Consider the following 22,521-nt stretch of genomic DNA (forward strand, 5'->3'; position numbering starts at 1 on the left):
AGAATAATTACAAGGTTCCTGTGAGTTAATATAACAAGGTTATAGAGGATTGTATGACATCTGCGTGTGTGCTGTGTCCCGTAGCTGCATGGGGTTGGCAGCACCAGCAGCCCACTGAGGACAGAACTGAGGGCACCTGCACGTGAGGGAACAAGTCCCACACCTTGAGACCCTGCCTTTGGACAGTGAACATGAAGTCGTGATCGTCCCATTGCTACGGCACGGCTGCTCTGGGCAGATTCTTGCTGTGGCATCGGTGCCCCAGCACCTTGCAGCAGCGCCCATAGGGGCGGAGGTGGTGTGGGCACCGTGCTGAGCTGCCCCTGGATGGCAGCATCTCCTCCAAGTAGGAAAACATCCCAGCAAACCCTATGGAGCACGGGCTACACGGAGCAGAGGAGCCCAAGCAGGTGGGGCAGACCCATGGCTCATCCCAAAACACGCAGGACCTGCGTCCATCAGCTCTGCCCCAGCTTGAGTCACACTAGTGTGGGGAGAAAGTTGTCTGTAAAGAGCTGGTGAGGGGTCCAGAGCAAAGTCCCTCTCTGCCAAAGCATGACTTGACATTTATATTCGGTGGCTTTAGTCCTTCTAATCAAAACTTCTAACATATTGTTGTGACTGCAAATGGCTGAGCAGCAGCCATGTGCAATGCAGCAATATGTTTAACTAAATATGGGCTAGTTTATATGCAACATATATTTTAAAGACACACTGAATTACCAACATATTTTTTGTCTGGCTTTATATAAATATTTATAGGGCCCAGGGGGTAACCCTCTCCTGGAAATAAATAGTGTTACTTTTTGATATTGAAATACACATTTCTAGAACATAAATGAATTATTTATTCTCCTCATGTGAGAAGTGTCCAGCATCAAAGCAGACTACAGAAGGGGAGCCTTTCCGTCCGAAGTTGACCCTCTGTCGCTCTGCAGAGCTTCTTTAGGTGGGCATCCCCATCATCTCTGTCCAGGCACCGTGGCTGGGTGTGATGGTGACAACCTTCAGGGCCTCTCCTCTGGGTGTCACTGTGCAATCACTCTGGAAATGCTGTGCATCACTGCTTGGGAAGGGATTTGGTCCAAAAGAGGAAAGGAAAATAATTCCCATCACCTACAACGACCCCAGCGCTGCTGACGCCAGGCGCTCTCCCTTGCTTTGGGCTCTCTTCCCCTTGGCTCTCTCGCTCCTGCCTGTTTGCCTCCAGCTCCAGTGCTTGCTTCCCTCCTGCCAAAATCCTGCCCCCCTGCTTTGGGCTTGCTCCCCCTCCCCTGGCTCGGGCTTCCTCTCATCCTGGGAGGGCAGGCAGTGAGCTTCCCCAGGGTGCTCATCGCACCTGAGACCTGGCTGGGGGTCCCCTCCGGTGACCAGGGCGGCTGCAGAGGCAGCTGGTGCTCCGTGGTGGTGGCTCTGAGGCTGGAGATGTCCCTTGCCATCAGCCTGGCATATTGGTGGCTTGCGGGAGGCTGACCTCGGTTTAAACCCATGCTAATTTTGAAGAGGGGTAATACAGCAGGCTGGGGCTAGTGAAGGATCCCCCCAACCGAGTCCTGCCACCTGTCCTGTCCATCTGCTCAGTGTCACCCAGTGTGACCCAAAAGGCACCAGAAAACACTCCCTGATCATTTGTTAGGAGTGGAGAAAGGCCATTCCCACTCTGGGTGGGAGTGGGAGTTCCCACTCCTGGCTGTGCCACGAGCAGAATCAACAGATCTGCATGCAGAGATCACCTGGATCCAACGAGGAATCCTGCATGGATGCCACTGCCAGCCAGGAATGTTCTCACAAGGCAGGGCTCGGCCTCCCAAACTGCACACAGAGAGGGAAATCCTCCTGGAAATGGCTCTGTGTCCTCCGGGACCACTTTCCTGCTCCCCCTGCCCCAAGGTGGAGGGACATGAGGAGTCCCAGAACATGCCCTCAGCTTCCAGGGCACACAGCTCCAACGGCCCCTTCCACAGCCTCCTTCAGAGAGCTTTCCTCTCCTTCAGAACAAGATGGAAAGACTGAAAACCCCTGTGGAACAGCACTGCCATTCCCTGTCCATCCCCCAGCGTTGTGCGTACAGAGTAACCACAGGGTCTCTCTGTCCACCTGCACCATCCAGCAGCTCTGCCCCCAGAGTTCCTCCGCCCTCCTTCAGCAGGATCAGTAACACATCTTGCTGCTGTTTATATTAATTTTGAAGTATAGGAGAGAGTGACTATTTCAGGATAAAATGCCCTTTGTTGAAGCATGAGATGCTCCCAAATGATGAGCTACAGCTAAGGGAAGGGAAGACACAACAGTATCAGAGACCATTTCTCCCCAGCTGCTGGCAATTGCTTCTTGGCCAATAGTAACTGGGAAATACGGGTTCAGAAAATGACTTGAGGTGAATCTCACAAGTCCAGGTAAAAGGAGCATTAGTGAATTCGGCTGAACTGGTGTTGTGGTGTATTCATGTTTTGCTCAGCTGGGGAGGGCAGTTCACCCCTACACAGAGTCCCGTGGGACTGGGAGCACACCTACGCACACCCAGCAGCACATCTGCATTCCCTGAGATTTTCTTGAAGCTGAAAGTGCACGATCCAGCCCTGTCCCAACAAACAAATTTGAATTACTCCTGGGTGGGATTTGGGAGCCTCTGGCTTTCAGTGATCACTGGTGGGATCAGGAGCTTGGAGCAATGATGGGGAAAGTCCTTCTCCAGCAGGCTCTTGGGGGCACAGCAGCCCTCATGTAACTCCCCAGCACAGGTGCAGACCTCAGGTCAGGGGGGAGAAGCCTTTTTCATGTTTTCATTTGAAATGAGCAATGAAAGCACAGGCTGTTGGTGTCTCATGACCAGAGCATGTGCAGCTTTCAGCTCCAGTAGAGGAGGGTGCCAAGGACAGGTTGCATCAGAAGGACCGTGATCTCTACACCCATCACCCAGCCTGGGATGGCTGGCAGGGAGGTCTGAAGGCATGGCATCTCCCTCGTGTTGTTTCAGGGTTGTCCCTGCCCTGTCTCACAGATACCTGCATGCTGGCAGCCGTGTACGAATGCTGGAGCATCTCCTCCCTTACAAGCCCATGTGCACTCTGCAGATATTATAGCCCGTCTCTGGCTGACCGCTCTTTTTATTCAGTGCACTGTGACAATTACAGCATGCCTGTCCTGCCTGGGCGGCCCAGCAGCCTTTGGATTTGTGTGTGGGCAGCTGTGGAGAGTTGCTTTCTGTGGGGAATGGAGCTTTCAGCTGCCACTTGGTGGGTGGCTTTGCAGACCCCAATTACAGTGTCAGTGCAAGAAGCCAGAGGGCTGGCATCCTTCATACCTCCAGTCCCTGAGGTGTCCTCCCGCAGCAGCTCTGAGTCCTGCCACAGCCATCCAGCCCTCTCCTCCACACGCAGGTCTTCACCACTGCCAGACAGTGATAGGATCTAATTGGGGTCTCCTGAGGAAGGGAGAAGGAGACTCACCAAGCAAAGCACCCAGTAAGCAAATGACAGTCTTGACAGGTGGAGATGCCTGTTTATATTGTGCCTGTTACACTGGCTGTACATTAGCAGCAAAATCCATGTGGGAATCTTTGGCCCTGGGGAGGAAGGATGCTGGGGCTGCTGAATCCTGCAGCTCTGGGGCGAGAGGTGGGTGATGCTGGGCAGCCTGGGTCGTGCACACAAGGAGCTCAGCAACAAAATGTAGGGGAGTGTGGGGAGGAGGAGATCCCATTTCCAACCCCGAGGAGGGCCCAGGGACTCTTTGGAGCAAGCACTTGTGCTTGGTCTAATCCGTAGCTTCTGCTGCAGTTGTGGCTAAGAGGGTAACCTCTCCTGGCACAGACCCCTCATCTCTGTGCAGGGAATTGCCCTTCCCCAGCATGCCCAGCCCATCCTGATCCCTGTTCCTGGGAGCTGCATGTCCATGCTGGGGGTAAGAAGTGCTGAGGTTTCCACTGGGGACACGGGGTTGCTGATCTTCGGATGCAGGGACCCAAACCTTTTGCCTGATTGTCATGAAGATCGGTGTGTTTTGCGGCTTTTTGGTCTGACTGTAGGGGATTTTGTCCTGAAATGTTTGATCTTTCATTGGTGATGCTGTTAGGACACACAAATAGCACTGCAGGTGGAAAGGGAATTAGACTTCAATAACACAAGTGCACCTAAAGGCGCTGGGTATCCCGGTCCTCAGTAGGCTTCTGACAGGTGCAAAGAATAAACATGACCAGCTCAGCTGAACATACTCTTTGTAGTCCACTGCAAACACTTACCTTGCCTGTAGACAAGATCTGGGAGACAGATGGTCAAATAGACCAGCTTTGGAGAGCACAGACAGGGAAAATGTGTTTGCCAGAGTTTCTCTCAAATCATGCAGTCCTTTTCTCGGGAGAGCAGTGGTCACGTCAGCCTGGCAAGAGGACTTTTGCTTTCTCTGGACTCTCTTGATGTGCTGCCATGTCTGCTGTCACCAATGATGCCCATGGTCTGGTAGCTGACATCTCCAGGAGGACAGTGGCTGGTGGCCACCGGTCTCTTGTTGGCAGCTTGGGTCTGCCACAGTGTGCACGCTGCCAGCACGACACGGCACAGCACAGCATGGCATAGCATGGTACGGCACAGCACAGCATGGCATAGCATGGTACGGCACAGCACAGCATAGCACGGCACAGCACAGCACAGCACGGCACAGCACAGCACAGCATGGCATGGCATGGCATGGCATGGTACGGCACAGCACAGCATAGCACGGCACAGCACAGCACAGCACATCACGGCATGGCAAGGTACGGCACAACACAGCACAGCACAGCACGGCACAGCACAGCACAGCACGGCATGGCATGGCATGGCATGGTACGGCACAGCATGACACGGCACAGCATGACACGGTACAGCACAGCACAGCATGGCATGGTATGGCACAGCATAGCATGGCACAGTACAGCACAGCATAGCATGGCACGGCACAGCACGACACGGCACAGCACAGCATGGCACGGCACGGCACAGCATGGCATGGCACGACATGACACGGCACAGCACAGCATGGCATAGCACAGCATGGCACGGCACGGCGTGACACAGCACAGCACGGCACAGCACAGCACGGCATAGCACGGCACAGCACAGCACGGCACGGCACAGCACAGCACAGCATAGCACGGCACAGCACGGCACAGCACAGCACAGCACGGCATGGCATGGCATGGCATGGTACGGCACAGCATGACACGGCACAGCACGACACAGCACAGCACGGCATAGCACGGCACAGCACAGCACGGCATAGCACAGCACAGCACGGCACGGCACGGCACAGCACGGCACGGCACGGCACGGCACAGCATGGCACAGCACAGCACGGCACAGCGCAGCTGCGAACAGCTGCAAGGAGCAGGTGAGAGCGCATGAGCACAGGCCTTGGAGGGGCTTTGAAGAGCTGCCGTAACTCCTGAAAGTCACAGAGCTGGGGTGGAAGGAAACTTCGGGGAAAGGACCTGCTGGGAGGGTGCAGGGCAAGGACAAGTTTATTTGTGATGCCCTTTCATTTTTGTCCTGACACAGCTGCTGCTGAGGTTCCCATACTTTCAAAAGCAACTTGTTCCTGTTTCTCTTCAGGTAAAACCTTACTTTTGAGTTTAAAAGCTCTTTTTGGAGGAGCTCATTGTATAAAAAAACATCCAGGCAATTCCACCTTAAACCTCTTGCTGCTCTGAGCCCTTCTTCCCGTTACAGATGCACAACTCCTGACACTTGCCGCCTCTGCCCACTCTTCTGACTGTGTACGCCCTACTGCATCCTGGCACCTTCCCACTCCACTCTCTCTTCTTATGTTCATTTTTTTTCCTGAAATCAGCAGCTCATTGGGGAAGGAGTTGTTTTTTCAGGCTGTGTTTGTGCAGCACCACAGAAAGGACAGGATGGTGAGCGCTGCAGGCTCCAGCTACTGGTGGCATGTGTTTTGTAGTGGCGTCAGCCCTCCCATAATGTCTCTCACCCTTATGGTCATAAAGAAAAGGCTTTAAATGTAACATGGGTGAAGTTGTCCAGAAAATGTTTGGTAGAGTTTGAGAAATCATGGAGAAGGGGCTGCTCCCTGGAACTGGATGTCCTGCTTCGTGCAAGCAACAGAAAGGCCTGACCCTATAGACATCCTGGGACAGTGGCCACAGGAAGGAGCATTAACTCCTCTTGTCTGTGGGGACGTGTGTCTATAGCACACTTTTCCAAGAAAAACCCCAGCACACCCCTCATGGCACTGCCAGGGGAAGTGGCTGGGCTTGCACAGATGCAATAGGGACTTTTGGGAGGTGTCCGTGTCCTGGGTGAGCAGCATTCACCTCTGGAGAGTGTGGTCCAGGGGGTGGGAGGGCTGTGTGGCCCCACGGTGCTTTACAGAGCCAAGGTAACGTCCTCAGCAGGGTGAGGAGCAAGTCCAGGAGGCAAAGTGCTTGCAGCCCCCTACACTTCCCTGCTTTCCACCCGTCAGGGTGCAGCGATGGGCAAGGTCCCACGTTCCCTTTCTCTGAATTGCCTTGGCAAAGTTTTTCTGTTTTTTTTCTTGTGGCTCTGCTTGGACCCTGTCAGATGCTGGGTAGAGAAAGGACCAAGATGTGCTGTGGTGGTAGAAAACTGTCAAGAAACTTTTTCGCACAGCTGAACCTCGGGGTCAGCACAGTATTTCATGGTCAGCACAGATATTTAATTACCAGCGTTGCAGGGCAGTTTGGCATTACTGTTTCTGCCACGCTGCAATTACATGGACTTATCCAGGTTAACAATCTTGCATGGGGAATTTGTTGAGATTGGCCACTGATGGCAGGAGAGGGCTCTGAGAGGGATGAGCTCAGCCCAGCATGGTCCTGTGAAATACTCAGCAGGCCAAGGCAGCGAGGTATCCCACATGGCCACCGACTGCTGGGGACCAACACCAGCACCCTCTGCACTGCAGTGCTGGCCTCGCTGCTGGCCTGCTCGTCTTCAGCTCTCCACATACAGCTGGAATGACTTGCAGCCCCCCTGATGGTGGGTCTAACTTGTCTCAGCCCCTATAGGGAAGGTGAGGACACCTCCAGTGGTGCTTGCGAGGTGTTTGAGGCTCCATAAAATCGTAAATAAGACATCTCCATCTTCATTCTCAATGGGGTGAAGAGAAAGAAATGCGGCTATCACCCCTGTGGAAACTTGAGCTTGACAGTGCACATCCTCTCAGCAAATTCCCAGCGTCCTCATCACAGTTTCCAGAGATCCCTTTGTCTGGAGCTCAGCCTGGCTCTAGACCTGATCACCAGCTGGCAACACAGTGGTGTAAAGCTCTGGTTTCTATCTGGCACCATCAGCGATGACAGAAAGACACCATAGCTGGTGTGTGTGGAGAAGAGGGCATGCTTTGACCTCGGTGGAATGAGCCTGGATGTGCTGCATCCAGCGCTCCAGAGCCCAGAGCGATATGGAGCAGGTTAGTCCACATGTGGCTGCTACAACCTTACCCCTTCCCAGGAGCATCGGGTGCTGGCTATGCAGGAAGCAGAAGATGGATGGGTGTTTTTAAGCCAGGTCATGATTTCTGGGCTGTGGTTTCAGCAAGTATATGGGTAAGCCCACAGGACAGCTGTCCCATGAGGAGGAGCAAAGCCTGGGGATACACAGCCATGGAGGACAGCAAGAACGGCAGGGTGGCCCACTGCAACCCCCACCAATGCCACCCCAATGCGGGCATGCCCCTGTCTCACAGGACTTCAGAAACCAGCAACCAAGACTCCCCTTGGAGCAGAGAGCAGTGCGAGGGGAAGAAGGACCATGGCCTAGAGTAGTGAATGTCCTGCAGAAGGATCAGCAGGGTATGATGTATCCATAAGAAGTGGAAGAGCTATGAAGGGGCAATGAGAGGCCTGGGACTGACCTCTGCCCCAGACTCTGGGCAACTCACCCCTGTCTTTCAACCCCACATCATCTGTCCGGGTTCCTTGTGCTGCAGATTTGGGATGGGGAGCCATCCCACTTCTCCTACATAGCTGGGCCCAGCCTCGGTGGGAACAAATAGGACCTATACTACCATAAAGAATGATCACAGCATCTTTGGATTCTCCAGAGAGGTGACGTAGCCGGCACAGGATAGTGGCAGGGAAGTGCGGGTTGACCTTGCAGATTATTTTGGCCCGTCACCACTGGACTGCTACACTGGCTTCCAGCCCTGCCTGCCAGGTGCCCATCTGGACCAGATGTCTGCACGCATGGACAGCTTCCCAATCTTGGAGCTGTGCTGGTGCACTTTTCCTACTGATAGCAGACAGACAGCAAGTGCAATGCTTTCACCTTCAACTATGGACCAACACCTGCAGGAGAGGTCTGAGACCCTCTGATGTGTGCCTGGGGCTGGAGAAACGGCATGGCCAGCATCAGCCCTCAGTTCCTCAGCGAGGGATCCTGCAGGGAAGGAATGAGCCATGTCGCTCAGACACTTTGGTGTAGCTTCTCAGGAGTGGTGACAGACCCTCCAAAGCCTGCACCTCCACGGCTGGCTGAAAACAGACGGAAGATGCTCATGTGGGAACGGAGCAGCAGAGGCTAGCGAGGAAAGAAAGCAATGGCAAGGAACGGATAGACCCGTGATTCCTTTTGTTGGGAAATCAACACATCAGTCTGTCTTGCACTCCTTTTAGCACCTTCATCCCGCTTAGAAACCCAGCCAGAAGGTGTGGAGTGCGGCAAGCCAGTGGCTCTGCAGCGAGATACTGATGCAGCTCAGCTTGCTAAAGTCAGAACCCAGAAAAACACCTAAAAATAACAATTTGATGCCCTTCCCTGACCTATTAGTCATCCTTCTCCCCAGAAGTGCAGATGAGACCAGCCTGGACTCCAGCTGAAGGTTCGCTTTTACCCAGGGGGACCATTAGTAAGGAGAGGATGGAGAAGGCACTTGGGCAAAGACACTGGGAGAGTCGGGTCTGGTGCCTGGCTTTCCTTGTGAGCAGGCTCTCCCTGCAGCACCAGACCCCAGCCCTTGGAGACCCACTCTGGATCCCAACCTGGGAAATGCGAACTTACAAGCTCAAGCCAGGGCCATGGCTCTTCATGACATGCAGGATCTCACGAGCTGGAGACCCAAACAGTATCTCATGTTTTTCCTCTTCCTATTGCCTCACCTCTGTTACCTGGGGACAGTATAAGGCAGCAGCTCTTTCGCCATGGAGTCAGTGTCCACACCAGCCCACCAATGTAATTCAGTCACTGGTGGCAAAGGTGTGGTGGAAGGTAGAGTGGGAATGTCTTCCATTTCCCTTTACAAGCAGATCCGGATGAGAAGAAAGCTGATGTTCGTGATTTCTTCTTTTATTTTACAGCAGTTGTGTGTCTTTTATGGCCCAGCATTTTTGGCCAATTCAAACAAAAAATCCCTGGTGAAAACAACCAGAAAATGTATTTAATGGTTTAGCTCTTGACGGTTTAATTCTTGGTCCCCAGTTAGCATGAGCTGGTTTCAGTTTCAAAATTAGCAATTGTAATTGATACCTGAGCATGGGATAACTACTTGCGGATTGAGCTTCTGTCAGCCTTCATGACAGTTCATTCAGTCACAAGATGATTTATGCAAGCTCAGGGTTTCACAAGTGCATTTTTCTGATTTCCTGCCTATGAACTGTTTTTGTTTTATTCTCTTTGCCTTTTATTCTAACTCACAAATTGATGCTCATCTTCTCTCATTTGTTTGTATTAGCTTAGGACTGAGTGAACACAACATTCATTAAGGAGGCAAACACAAACACGAAGCATGTGTGGACGTACATCTGGAGCTGTGGCAGAAGACAGAGAGTCCACATCCCGTGACTCACACACACATGAGTAGACTCATAATTCTTAAACTGACTCTCCCTGCCACTCCGTGGATCAGGTAGAAGCCCTGGCTGGACGGAGAGGCATCAAAAGCAATTGGGTTTGCTCTACTGCGTGCAGGTTGGGCATTGCCAAGGGACTGGAGTCTGGATCAAGGAAGACAAGGCTGATGTACAGGTTTGCTAACGAGCTGTGTCCTGGAGACCAAACAAGACATGGGCAGGCAGAGCTGCCAGGATGGTGCCGTGGAGGAGGAAGATTAAATGCAGGTCTGTGCCAGGCTACTAGAGGAGGAGCAGATGATCCCTGGTGGGAGATGAATCTCTGTTTCTCCAGGGCTTTCTGCAAAGCCGCTGCTTTGGTGGCTGGAGGAGAGAAGCAAAACCATCTCTGGGATGGGACAAGCCACCTCAGGTATGTGGGTGTTTGTTTGGAGTCAGAGCTGTTGTGAGCACTGAGGTTTAACTCTTTGCAGGTCTGTCATGCTGCAAAAGCTGCTGCATCCTCGCACACAGATCAGCAGATTTTACCACTCAGGAATGAGACCTCCATAGCCACAACATTTCTGCTCAGTGCCCCAAAGTTGACATGGGGCAAAGGAAGCATTACAAAGAGGATAAAGAACAAAACGGAAAACATCATCATGTTGTAGCACCAGTTCACAGCCTGCACACCCCTGGGATCCCAGGGACGTGGTCAGCCCCGCGGTGACAGGAAAACACCCATCTGCGGGAAGGTCCATGAGATGACTGGTGGTGCAGATGATTGGTGGCGCCTCTGTACAAGAAAGGAGTGAGGAGTGAGAGGCATGGCCTGGGTGCCTACACTTCTTTGGAAGAGGACATCACGTGACAGTGACACAAGTTAAAACAAACGAGATACCGTGCTCTTCACACAGCCCATAGTTAATCTGTGAAGCTCCTTACCATGGCTTGTCCTGTCTTCCACGATACACTTGGCAGACTTTGTTTTCCAGCTGCAAACTTGCCCCAGACAGCTGTGTGGAGTTCCAGCCATGGGACTGGAGCACCAGTGAACCTCAGAGGTGGTCGGTCAGCATCTCAGAGAGCAGCAGGGGTTTCTGGGCTCAGCCCTGGACAGGCATCCAGCCTGCGGGTCAGGGCAGGAGGGCAGATAGTGTCCTACCCCAGATGTCCTTGATTAGATGGTACGTGGTTTAGTAGGGAGGCTGGTGAGCACCTCAGGCCAGAGACTCTGCCCCATCCATCCTTAAGGACTAGAGCTGTGGCTTGAAGTTTGGCTGATGTGACTGAAGGACTTCATACCAGCCAGGCCAGAGTTTCTAGCAGCAACTGCAGTGTAGTCTGTAGTGCTGGCAGAAGAGTGATTTTGCCAGCTTGCTTTGAGCTGTGATGAGGTGCTGTCTGCTGAATAGGGTGGGGTGGTGTAAGCCACTGCCTGGACATGCTTGGCACTGCCCTGAGGGACGGGGTGTGGGAGCACACTGCTCCCCACGGGTGAAGCTCCTGCCCCAGATGCATCCCCTGCACTTGGAGCAGCCTCGCCTGCCCAAGACCGGGCGCCCAGGGCTGCTGTCTGTCCCATCTCCAGCTCCACAGAAGGCACATGGAGGCAGACATTGCCCTGCATGGAGCCTGATGTGGCTCAGCAAGCAGCAAAAGAGGCATGGAGAAAGCACTCATCATCATTAACACAAAGCCAAAAAGCAAATAAAAGGCCATTTCTCCTTCTCCCCATTAGTCTGTGTGTCTCCCCAGTGCAGGGGAAGTAATTATCCATTACTTCAGGCTGGTGTAGAGAGTCTTCTCTTTCCCTTGGTGTTTGCCCAAACACCTTGTCTGCAGAGCTGATTGACGTGCACAATGGGTTTCTTCTTGATATTCCCGTTCTCTTTTTTGTGGTGCTCACTCAATTAACCGAATAGGGTCGATTTTGCCGTTAGGGAAGAGATGGTTCCCCAGGCAGTGAGCAGCACTCAGACATGCACACAGAGTCAGCCTCCCCTCTCCAGGCTGTGTGAGCCCTGAGCAGGTGGCTTGTGCTCCCCTGGTCTGGCCACCAGCGCAGAGCAGGAGACGCTTCTGGGGACTCGTGCCTCTGGCTGCTCGGCCCCACAGCTTTGGGCACTGAAAAACCTCTGGGCAAACACCACACCGCTTGTGGGTCACATCTCAAGGTTATAAAAAAGAAACCTCTGTTCTCCCACCAGCCGTGGCTTTTAGCGGTTTACCCAGGGGAGTCTGAATCCCTCTGGCCCAAAGAGCAGGAGGTGATTTCCTGGAGCAGCATCCCATGGTGGCTGATGAAGGGGTGGCCCTGGCTGCTGTTAGCCCAGCTGGTGAACTGTGTGCCAGGCTCCTGGGCAGTGTTCACAGCCCTGGCACGTGCAGGTCAATGCAGGGCCCAGCAGAGGGGCTGAGCCCTGGGTGGCATGGAGGGCTCAGCACCGCAAGCCCAGCGCCGCACTGCCGCAGCCGGATGGAGTTTGCTGGAGGCAGGACTGCGGCCTGATGTCTCCCAGGGAACCCGGGTCCTACCTGGCTTCTCCCTTTGCTGAGTTTGAAGGGTGCAGACACAGCCGGGCGCCGCTCACCCCATGTGAAATCCAGCCCCCCACCCCATGCAGGGAAGCCAAGTCAGGGTAATCTCAGAGCAGCAACGGCTCCGTAAACCACAGCCAAGCAAACCCTTGCTCCTCTAACAGCTGTTTTGACAGCCCTAATGGACTTGCAGTTCAGCCTTGAGCTCTTAAGAAACACCTCCTACCTACTGGTAATAACTAATTTAGAAGGTGTTATTGAATTAATACTAATGATGTCCCCTCCTGAAGGTTAGGCTGGTAATAAAGTCATATGATGATATTTATGCTAATATTAAAATTGATTACCTGCCATTTTTGTGTATTAGTGATTTGATTTTGATGCTCTTTATAGATGTAATAGAAAGCCAGTGACTGATAAACCTGTCTTCTTCATGAATGTAATTAAAAAGAAAGTACTTTCAGGCATTTATTCACAAATAACACCCACCAGGATCTGAACCTCAGCTTGTATGTATGATCCACACTGCTTATTAAATGTCATATTCACAGTTACAGGCTCCCACATGATTTACATCAGGTTGCTAGAGTGGGATGTGATCTCTAGGCACATTGCTGGGCGAGCAACAAGTGGGAGCTGCAATGGGAGACGCACGGTGATGCAGAGCCAAGCGCACTGCGGGCGAGGAGCACGGCATCTTGCCTCTCTTTCCTCCAGGCATCTTGGTCAGTAAGAAACTCAAAAGCTCCTGGATGTGAACGTTCTTTGAGCAAGTGCTGCACGCAGTTGTGCCAGATCCTCGTTGCACTTTGAGCATCCACTGCTGGTGTGTGGGAGAGAAAAACACAGGGGTGTGGACTAGAATTTAGGGTGGCAGAGGCTGCTGTGGGCAAGTGACGCTATTGGATCTATGTGCTGATCCCTATTGGATCAATGTACTGATCCCAAATTCCTTACACTTGCAAGACTGCTCCAGATATCACCAGGCAACCCTCTCCTGATACTAGACTTGGAGCTTGTTTGGCTTTTGGATGCCCTTAGAGACATCAGGACAGTAAGAGCAGCCCTGTTAAAGGTGACAAGTAGTTGCTTTGTACCTCCTGCTCTCATGGAGGCACCTCTGGAGCTCCTCCTCACACCTCATAGGAAGCAGAAGCTGTGTTCTCTGCAGTAAGAGCACAATTTTCTTCTGTCTTGAAAGAAACAAAAGATCAGAACAGACTTCAGAAAAACTGCTTCTCAGCAGATTGAGACTCTGACTAAAGAAATGATTTCTCACAGAACTAACATTTTTGACTGTTTTAACCACTTCTTATTTTCTAAATATATTTTAAGGCTTTTTTTTTTTTGAACTTGCTCTGGCAAATTTCCTTGGGAGGGACTCTGATAGACACCTTTTGGCGAGATCAGCAGGAATCTGTGGTTTATTCTGGAGACAAGTTTGCATTTGTGGTGTTAAAACCTGTTGGAAGGTCTCTCCTGTCCCTAACTCCCTTAGAAGGTGTATCCCATCCCCTCACCACTCCTCTGTGCTGTGAAAATTTGAGTAGCAGCAATTCTCAGGCACTGCCTTCGCAGCACTTATTTCTGTCACTTGTGTCAGTTCACCTGAGTTTTTCCGCTATTGGCAACAGCAACTGTTCCTAATTTATATTAAGCATTGCCCAGGTATCCCAAGCAAGGTCAGGGCAGTGAGACTGGCGAGAGCCGCTGCCACGAATGATGTGCAATCCGAACAGATGGACAGAGAAGCAGGAGACGAGCCGTGGAGGATCACTTTCATCTTGAGGCAGTGATGTACAGTTGCTTACGCAGACAGGGAACAATATTCTCTATGTCTGATTAGTTATTAAATATTTCACAACTCATGAAGTCCTGGCGTGCATTAGCATATGGCAGAGTTGCCTCAGTTTTGGCTACTGCGAGAGGATGATTAATTACTAAGACATTTTTATGTATGAAAGGAAAAACATTACAATCCTTGTGGCTGGCAGCATGCTCGTGTTTTACATTTCTGTAAGGAATAGGAGGATATGCTCATTGGCATGCTTCCCTGAAGTGTTTACCAATAAACATTTATCCTTGTTTTCTTAAATAAAAAGATTGCATATTCCATGTTAGAGTAATAGCATGTTGGAAACAGGCCCTTCGGAAGGGAGATGCGATAGCGTGATCTCTTGCTGCAGAAATGCACTTCTCTAACTTTAAATGAAAATATAAAAATTGTTAGGAGGAAAGTTAAACTTGGAAGAGTAAAGGAAGTAGAGAAGAGATTTGTAGCAGAGCCGTTAAGAGCATTATGGAGTGGAAATGGAAATGCAGATGTATGAAAGTACCAGAAAAGGGATGCACTAGAAAAGGGATTAGTGGAGTGAGCCATATTGACAGCTAGTGATAAGGCCAATGGCTGAACCAAGAGGCACTGCAAAGTGTGTGGCTTGTGTCAAGGTCACATCACGTGCCGTTTGTCAGTAGAGAGCCCTCACTCCACTTACAGGAAGATGGCACTACGGAACAAGTCATCATATACGCATTTCTCTTCCTATGATCTCAGCGGGAGGGCAGGTGGTACATGAAGATGCTCCAAACATAAGCAAAACACAGTGGGCAGCAACATTTTCTGAGCACCTGAGATTTAGCAATAATGGTCCCAAAACAGAAAATACCCCCACAATGAGTGTTTGACTTCTGAAATTTGTCAGAGGCCAGTGCCCTGGGCTGCAGAGACCCTGGGAACAGCAGAACTCAAATTCACCCTGGATGGGGACCCTGGATTTACCTGCTCTGAGATCCTCCTGCAGTTCCCATGCTCTTGCAGGGCTGGATCCTTTCCCTTGTGAAGGAAGAAGACTTTCTGTGTAAACTGAATACAGGATCAGCTTAGCCGAGCCCTGGCTCCTCAAAACCTCCTCATCGGTTTGGAGTGCATCAAAGAAAGCCTATTTTTGATCCCTTCCCAAATTCCAGGAGTTGCTTTAAAGCACTGATGTACTGTTACAAGGATGCTCGGGATGGCACAGGCAAGCTCAGACACCATATGGCTTGTGAAGTAGAGAGAACAACAACAAACAGCAAGACTTCCAGGACAACAGATCCCAGAGCCTGAGAAAACCACCAGCACCCTGGTCAACAGGTGAGGACTTTCAAATCTCTCCCAGAAACTTGTTAATCCATGTGTGCAGGGAGATACCTTGTCTTTAAAAGCTCCATGCGATGGCCAGTCCATCTTTTTGTCAATGATCTGATCTAGGGACAGAGAGCACCGATGTCTAAAATGGCACCTTCTCTCATGGCAACCTTCTCTCAAGCATATCTAAATTCTGCTTCCTGAGATGAAAAACAGTGAGGCCTCCAAAAGCAGTTCTGCAGATCTCCGTGCATCAGCATCTGCATGCACCGAAGGTAATGCCCGTTACAATGCCTTGATGGGTAACTCCTGGTGCTCCCAGCACCTCCCCTTGGTCACCTGCTTTCCAAACCTGACCGCACTGTTCCAGAAACATTTGGCTGATTAAATCCATTTCACTGGCTTGTGACAAATGGTTTAGATCACAGATGTCAAGCACGTGGCCTATGTGCCGAATCTGGCCCTCCAGATTTGCTAAAGTTCTTGTATCTGGCTAATTTATCAAATGAAATGTGACTGCCCAGTTGAGAATAGCCCTTTAAGAGGGGATGGCTTGAGCAGATGGTAAGAAGAAAAGTGCCTGCTGGGATTTGTAATTGTGAAATAAAGTGACTGTCTCTACTGGGGGAATGGTGGAATAAGGAGAATGCTCCTCATGGGGTGTGATAAAAGGAGAATATCAGTAGGCACATCCACCCCCAAAGGAACATTCTCCTTATTCCACCATGGAAGAACGAGGAGAATATTCATGCCAGGGAATGGCACTAAGGATAATGTTGCTGTCCAAGGAATTGGCAATGGGGGAATAAGGAGAATGTTACTGAGACAGATGAAGGGGGAGAATTGATGGAGAAAGAGTGAGTGCTGTTCGTGGGGAAGTGGGTTTGAAGAGAAGCTGAGCCTGTGTGGGAGGGCCTGACTATTATTTAACCTGGTCCCAAAGGACATCTTGGTCTTTTACTTAGGTGGCACACTGTATCATCTTTGGTGGAACAACTTGAATCCCAAAATGTAAGAGAAAGATGGATGCAGAAGGAAAGCAATGTGATGGTATATGAGAAAGCAAATACATGCTGGTGTTTCAAGGAGGAAAAAACAGTATGTCTTTTGTGTTATGAGACAGTGTCAGCGATAAAGGAGTACAATGCACATAACTGAGTGGCAAACACAAGGTCCTAAAATTACATTCGGCCTTTTGAAGGCAACTGTGAGGTTGAGGTGCCCCCGGGAAAAGGAGTTTGGCACACCTGGCTCAGAGGAGCAGCTGTCCATCCAAACCCTGTACCATGGAGCTTTGCCATTCGCAAACTGCCAGTGATGACTTTCATGTCACTGCTGCAGTTCTGAAAGTGTGCTCTCCCAAGAGCTACTGCTGGGGGATCCTTTCCACAGGAGAGATACCAGCAAGCTGGTTTTAAATACATCTAATGACTGACTAATTTCACACCGTACAAAGATTTGTACCAAAATATCAGCAAAGCATTGAATCAAATTCCCCGAAAGATGGCATGTCCCTCTAATAGTACAGTTGCTGTACAGTTGCTTTTATCCTTCAAATCTTTCGTCCCCTCAAAAGGATGCACATATGTAGGTCACACAGGCAGGGAGGCAGGAGACAGGGCATGCAGGGACAGAGATCTGGCATCCCTGAGAGAGGTGGTGTGCTGGAAGAGGGAACACGCGTGTTGGGAGCAGCGGGACCAGGGGCTGGAGGAAGTGCAGGACACATAATAGCACAGAAATATTAGATTTAAAGGTACAGTGCTTTCGGGTTAGAAAATGAAGGCAATTCCCTGTGAGATCAGGTCAGCACAGGACTGTGCACAATGTGGGTAGAGCAGGTGAGCCCTCTGAGGTCCCCATAGAAAGCAATCACAGAAGACGGCCCAAGGGAAGATGCACATTAGCTGTGATCTTGCGGGAAGACTGCGAGCACCGGAGCCCAGCTCCAGAGAGGCTTGGACCAGGAATACACTGCACCACCTTAGGGACTACTGGTTCGTGCCTCCAGCTCATCACTGTCAAGAAACTTATCTTCCTGCACAAATGCCACTGGAGAAATATCCGTCCTCGTAGTGCCCACAGGAATTTAGCAGCTCTCACAGTGCATATGCAAGCATTTCTCTTTGCTTGCTTTTTCGTTGTTGAATAAGAGGTGGCAAATTAGGTCATGTGGAGCTAAATCAAGCATTAACTGTTCTCCCTTCAGAACTACTGCTGCAGCCTCTCTGGGAAAATAAAAACTGTTTCAAAATGTGACTTGGATAAGATTGCTTCCCCTCCAGTGTTGGAAACCTCTGGGCTTTCCGGAGATGAGTGGCTGGGAGAAAGTTCCTGGCAAAGAGCAGGGCTTTGGGGAGGCGTGAAGACGGGTAAGGGTGTTGGAGTTTTCAACCTGCACTCGCGACCTGCACGTTGCTCCCCATCCCGCAGCTCTGCCGCAGCACTCGCTGCCGGCTCCCTGCGCACCCAGTGATGTCGCTTCACACAGGCACAAACCACAAACTGCTATTTCAAGCCTTCAGAAGTAAGTATAACTCAGAGACAAAAGGCCGAGCATGACTCAGATTCTCCTTCTGCTGTGATCTGCCTGTGTCAGGGAGGAGGCACAGAGTCCCCAGCACCGCTGATCAATCCCCTTTGTGATCTCTTACAACCTGTATCTCCTCCAGCTGCTGCAGGGGCCTGGAACAAGCTTCTGAGGCGATGGAGCAAGGCAACTGCTCCAGAGACTCTCCTGCCCCTGTGAAACCTTGCATGGATGTGGCCTGTGCTTGTACCTCCGTCCATGCTCACCACACTGCCGACAGCTCAGCTCTTCCTCATACAAGTGTCCTGGCTGCGATCCCTGGCAGCAGGACGAACATGGGGCTCTGAGTCCTGCACTAATCTCATGCTTGGGGCACCCCGTTGCTCTGTGTCACACTGAACTGCCCCAGAGATGCTGGGTGGGCACTCCTGACCCACAGGAATCCAAAGTGATTCACAAACAGGAGCTGCGCAGCAAGAGCTGTGAGCAAAAGCTGCTCTCCATCCTGATGCCTTTGGATTAGTCTGTCTTTTGGCAGAAAACCACCATTGGCAAACAGGAGAAGAAGCATCTGCTAAATCAGACACATGCTAAGCTTCCCATGTGTCTGTGATTCAGTTCAAGGCTGAATGCAAATGCACTGAGCTTCAAAGGCAGCCAAATGGTGTGTGATGAGACATGCAGGTGGAGCAGTGAGGGACATGTCCTGCTCGCCTTGATGGCACCAGGGCTGGGACTCATGCAGTCTCCTGTCTCTCCTAAAGAAACCCAACTGTACTGGTTTGCCTGAAAATGAGTTAATTTTCTTCACGCAGTTAGAAACCTTTATTTTTCCATAGCTAGCACGGTCATTATTTGGACTTAGTTTGAGAACAAGAGATAACAGCCCAGCACAGAGTTAATGTTTTTAATCGCTCTGGTCTGAGAGCCAAGGACATTCAGAGCGCTCTGCCCACAGGTGCGAGGCATCGAGGAAAGGGGCAGAGATGGGGCAGAGCTTGACTGACATCCAGACTGACCAATAAGAGTATTCCAGCCCATTAGCGTCACGCTTCATATTTAAGGAGAGTTGGGATCTTCTGGTCTCTGTGTCTCTGGCTCTTCTCTTTGCTCTTGGAGACCTCTTTGGGACTTTCATTAGTTCGGCCTTTTGCTGTCCTGCCATTTTGCAGAGGCCTCTGGGCCTTTCTGCCTTTTCCTCCTTTCTTTTTTTCTCCTTTTATCTCTCTGGCATCGGCTGTTCAGGACCAGGTGCTGCTTCCTTGGTCTGGCTGCTCGGTGTGGTGGGAGTTCATGAGGAATTGCCTTGAGTATCTTTTATTTTACATTCTCTTTCTATTTCTATTTTATAGAAATATTTACTAGTAGTGTGTTAGTATTTTGTTATTTTATTAAACTGTGTTTATCTCAATCCAAGGTTGTCCCTTCCCTTTCACTTCTCTCTCTTATTTGGGGGGTGAGGAAGGGGGTGAGTGAGTGGCTATCGTGGTTCTATTGCTAGTTTGGGTTAAACCACACTACCAACCTATCTGGCCAAGCCCAGGAACTTTGGATCAGTGTTGCCAAGGCACAGCTCAGGCAGTGATGGGCAGAAGGTGCCAGAAAACTTCTTCTGAGGACCTCAGGGGTGAGACAAGGAGAGAAGTTTCACTCTGTACAAAATGGTACCAGTAGGAATAATGGGGTAAAACCTGGCAAAGGCTGAATGCCAGGGGAGGGCTCCAGACGGTGAGATCAGGTTGGGTGGGATGGAGCCTTTGGATACACATACCAGAGTCATGCTATGGGCTTATTGTTCCTTCCCACTCTTTTCCCAAGCTGTCCTCTCCCAAGGGCCTGTCCTCGCATGCAGGTTCGATGGGTATGTTCCAGGTCAGCTAATGAAACTTGAGAGTTGCTTGTGGATGCTCTGGCGTCCATGAAACAATGCTCTTCTGTGTGTGAGACTGTGGTACATTCACCAGGGTCAGCTTAGCTGTTCATTCACTAAGCAAAGCACTCACCCCCAAGCCCACCTTCCTTTGAGGTAAACCGAGCTAACTTTTGGGGGCAAAAAAGGCAAAACTCAAGGCATTTACAGAGCTGGGCAACTTCCCTGAGGGAGCTCGGCTGTTTGTCCAGGTAACCAGAGACCCTGTGGCACAGGAATACCACTTCTCACTTTCAGATGTTGTGTGTCATCTTTCCCACTGTGTGTCCCCTTTCTCACTGCAGGATGGACCAAGATAACCTGGCCCATCATGCTCTTATTCATCTCCAGATACATACCGGGCTCCACCTGGGGCAGGGAGGGTCCTATGGCTCTACTTTACAGGGTTCCTAGAAATTCTGCACAACAGCTTCCAACCCAGGCATCTGCCTGCACTGACAACTGGGCAAAGGGTGGCTGTCAGGACCTATTATACTGCTGAACATTCCCCTGCTCCAAACCCCACCCTTCCTGTAGCTCAGCACTGCTCCCACCATGCACAATGAGCTGCAAACCACCAAATTGCAGGGATGTCCCAGCTCCCACCCTCCCCGCAGGCAGCAGAACCTTCCCCTGCACAACACTGGTAGGCAATGGCTAGTTTTAATGACGTGTAATTTACTGCCCTAGCATTTATTGCCAGAGGGAATTATCCAGATTAATCATAACTGCTACTACAAAGTTCTGTAATAAAAACCTAAATTAAACAAAAGGCGGTCAAGTGATTCATTGATGGAAATCCCTCCCCTGCTCCAAATGAAAGTGCTTGCTGTAATCTCCGTGGCGTTGTTTCTTTCCATTCCCTGACTTTAATCCATAAAACACTGTTATGGCTTGGAGATACCTTGCAGGTACGGAGAGCTGGGAAAGGGATCCTTCCTGCCAGGGAAACGAGCCCTCCAGGGTCAGCAAAGCTCAGGCAAAGCTGGACAGGAGCTGGTCTGTTTGTGCAGCGTGGGGGATGCTGGAGGCTTGACCTCAGGCTTTCGCATGTTTCTGGACCCGTGAACTTCCCCAGCCGTGGTCTGGTGGGAACCAAGAGCATGACTTGAACTCAGCAAGCTTAATGTGTAGGATAAGAGCTGCAATTTGGGTGTTACAGAGGAGTGGCTGGACCCATGCAAGCTGTTGGCAGCTGGAAAACATCCTGCAGCCAGTCGGTCTTCCTCAGCCAGCACCCTCCTGGTGCAGGTTTTACTTGTTGCCTGAGATGAGGAGCAAATCTTAAGCTGTCTGTGGGGAAAGCCGAAGTGCTTGGGGAACTGCAGGAGCCTGACCCACTCAGCCCACCAGTGGCCTCTGAGCAATTCCTGGAAAACCTTTATATTTGAGTCCTGCAGTCACAAGCTGTTTGCCAACAGCTAAGCAAGCTCATCTGCCAGTCAAAACCAGAGCAATTCTGTGCTGCACAGAAGAGGATAAAACCCTGAGAAAGTGGTCTAAGCACCTCAAGAAACAGTAGATACCTTCTGAAAAAAGATTGCCTTTCTTCCTGATGCCCTTCACCTGATCCTGTCCTCACTTCCTTGTAATTGCCATGCTCGGGCACTGACGAGCTCATCAGAGCCACAGCACCCATGTCACAGAATGTCAGGGGTTGAAGGGCCCTGGAAAGCTCATCCAGTGCAATCCCCCCATGGAGCAGGAACACCCAGCTGAGGTTCCACAGGAAGGGGTCCAGGCGGGTTTGAATGTCTGCAGAGAAGGAGACTCCACAACCTCCCTGGGCAGCCTGGGCCAGGCTCTGACACCCTCACCAGGAACAAGTTTCTTCTCATATTTAAGTGGAACCTCCTGTGTTCCAGTTTGAACCCATTGCCCCTTGTCCTGTCACTGGTTGTCACCGAGAAGAGCCTGGCTCCATCCTCCTGACACTGCCCCTTTCCATATTGATCCCCATGAATGAGTCCCCCCTCAGTCTCCTCTTCTCCAGCTCCAGAGCCCCAGCTCCCTCAGCCTTTCCTCACACGGGAGATGCTCCACTCCCTTCAGCATCTTGGTGGCTGCGCTGGACTCTCTGCAGCAGTTCCCTGTCCTTCTGGAACTGAGGGGCCACAACTGGACACAATATTCCAGGTGTGGTCTCCCCAGGGCAGAGCAGAGGGGCAGGAGAACCTCTCTGACCTACTGACCACCCCCTTCTAACCCACCCCAGGTACCATTGGCTTCCTGGCCACAAGGGCCCAGTGCTGGCTCCTGGTCACCCTGCTGTCCCCAGGACCCCCAGGTCCCTTTCACCTACACTGCTCTCTAATAGGTCATTCTCCAACTCATACTGGAACCTGGGGTTGTTCCTGCCCAGATTCAAGACTCCACACTTGCCCTTGTTCTATTTCATTAAATTTTTCCCTGCCCAACTCTCCAGCCTGTCCAGGTCTCTGGATGGCAGCACAGCTTCCAGTGTCAGCCACTCCTCCCAGCTTGGTGTCATCAGCAAACTGGCTCACAGTCACTCTATTCCCTCATCCAAGTTGTTGATAAATATATTGAACAGTACTGGTTCCAGTTCTTGCAATTGTCCCTGTCCTTGCAATTTGTTTGATGGGAATTTGGAAATAGTTGCAAGCACT

The sequence above is a fragment of the Patagioenas fasciata genome, chromosome 11 (assembly GCF_037038585.1).
Source record: "Patagioenas fasciata isolate bPatFas1 chromosome 11, bPatFas1.hap1, whole genome shotgun sequence".
NCBI lineage: Eukaryota > Metazoa > Chordata > Aves > Columbiformes > Columbidae > Patagioenas > Patagioenas fasciata.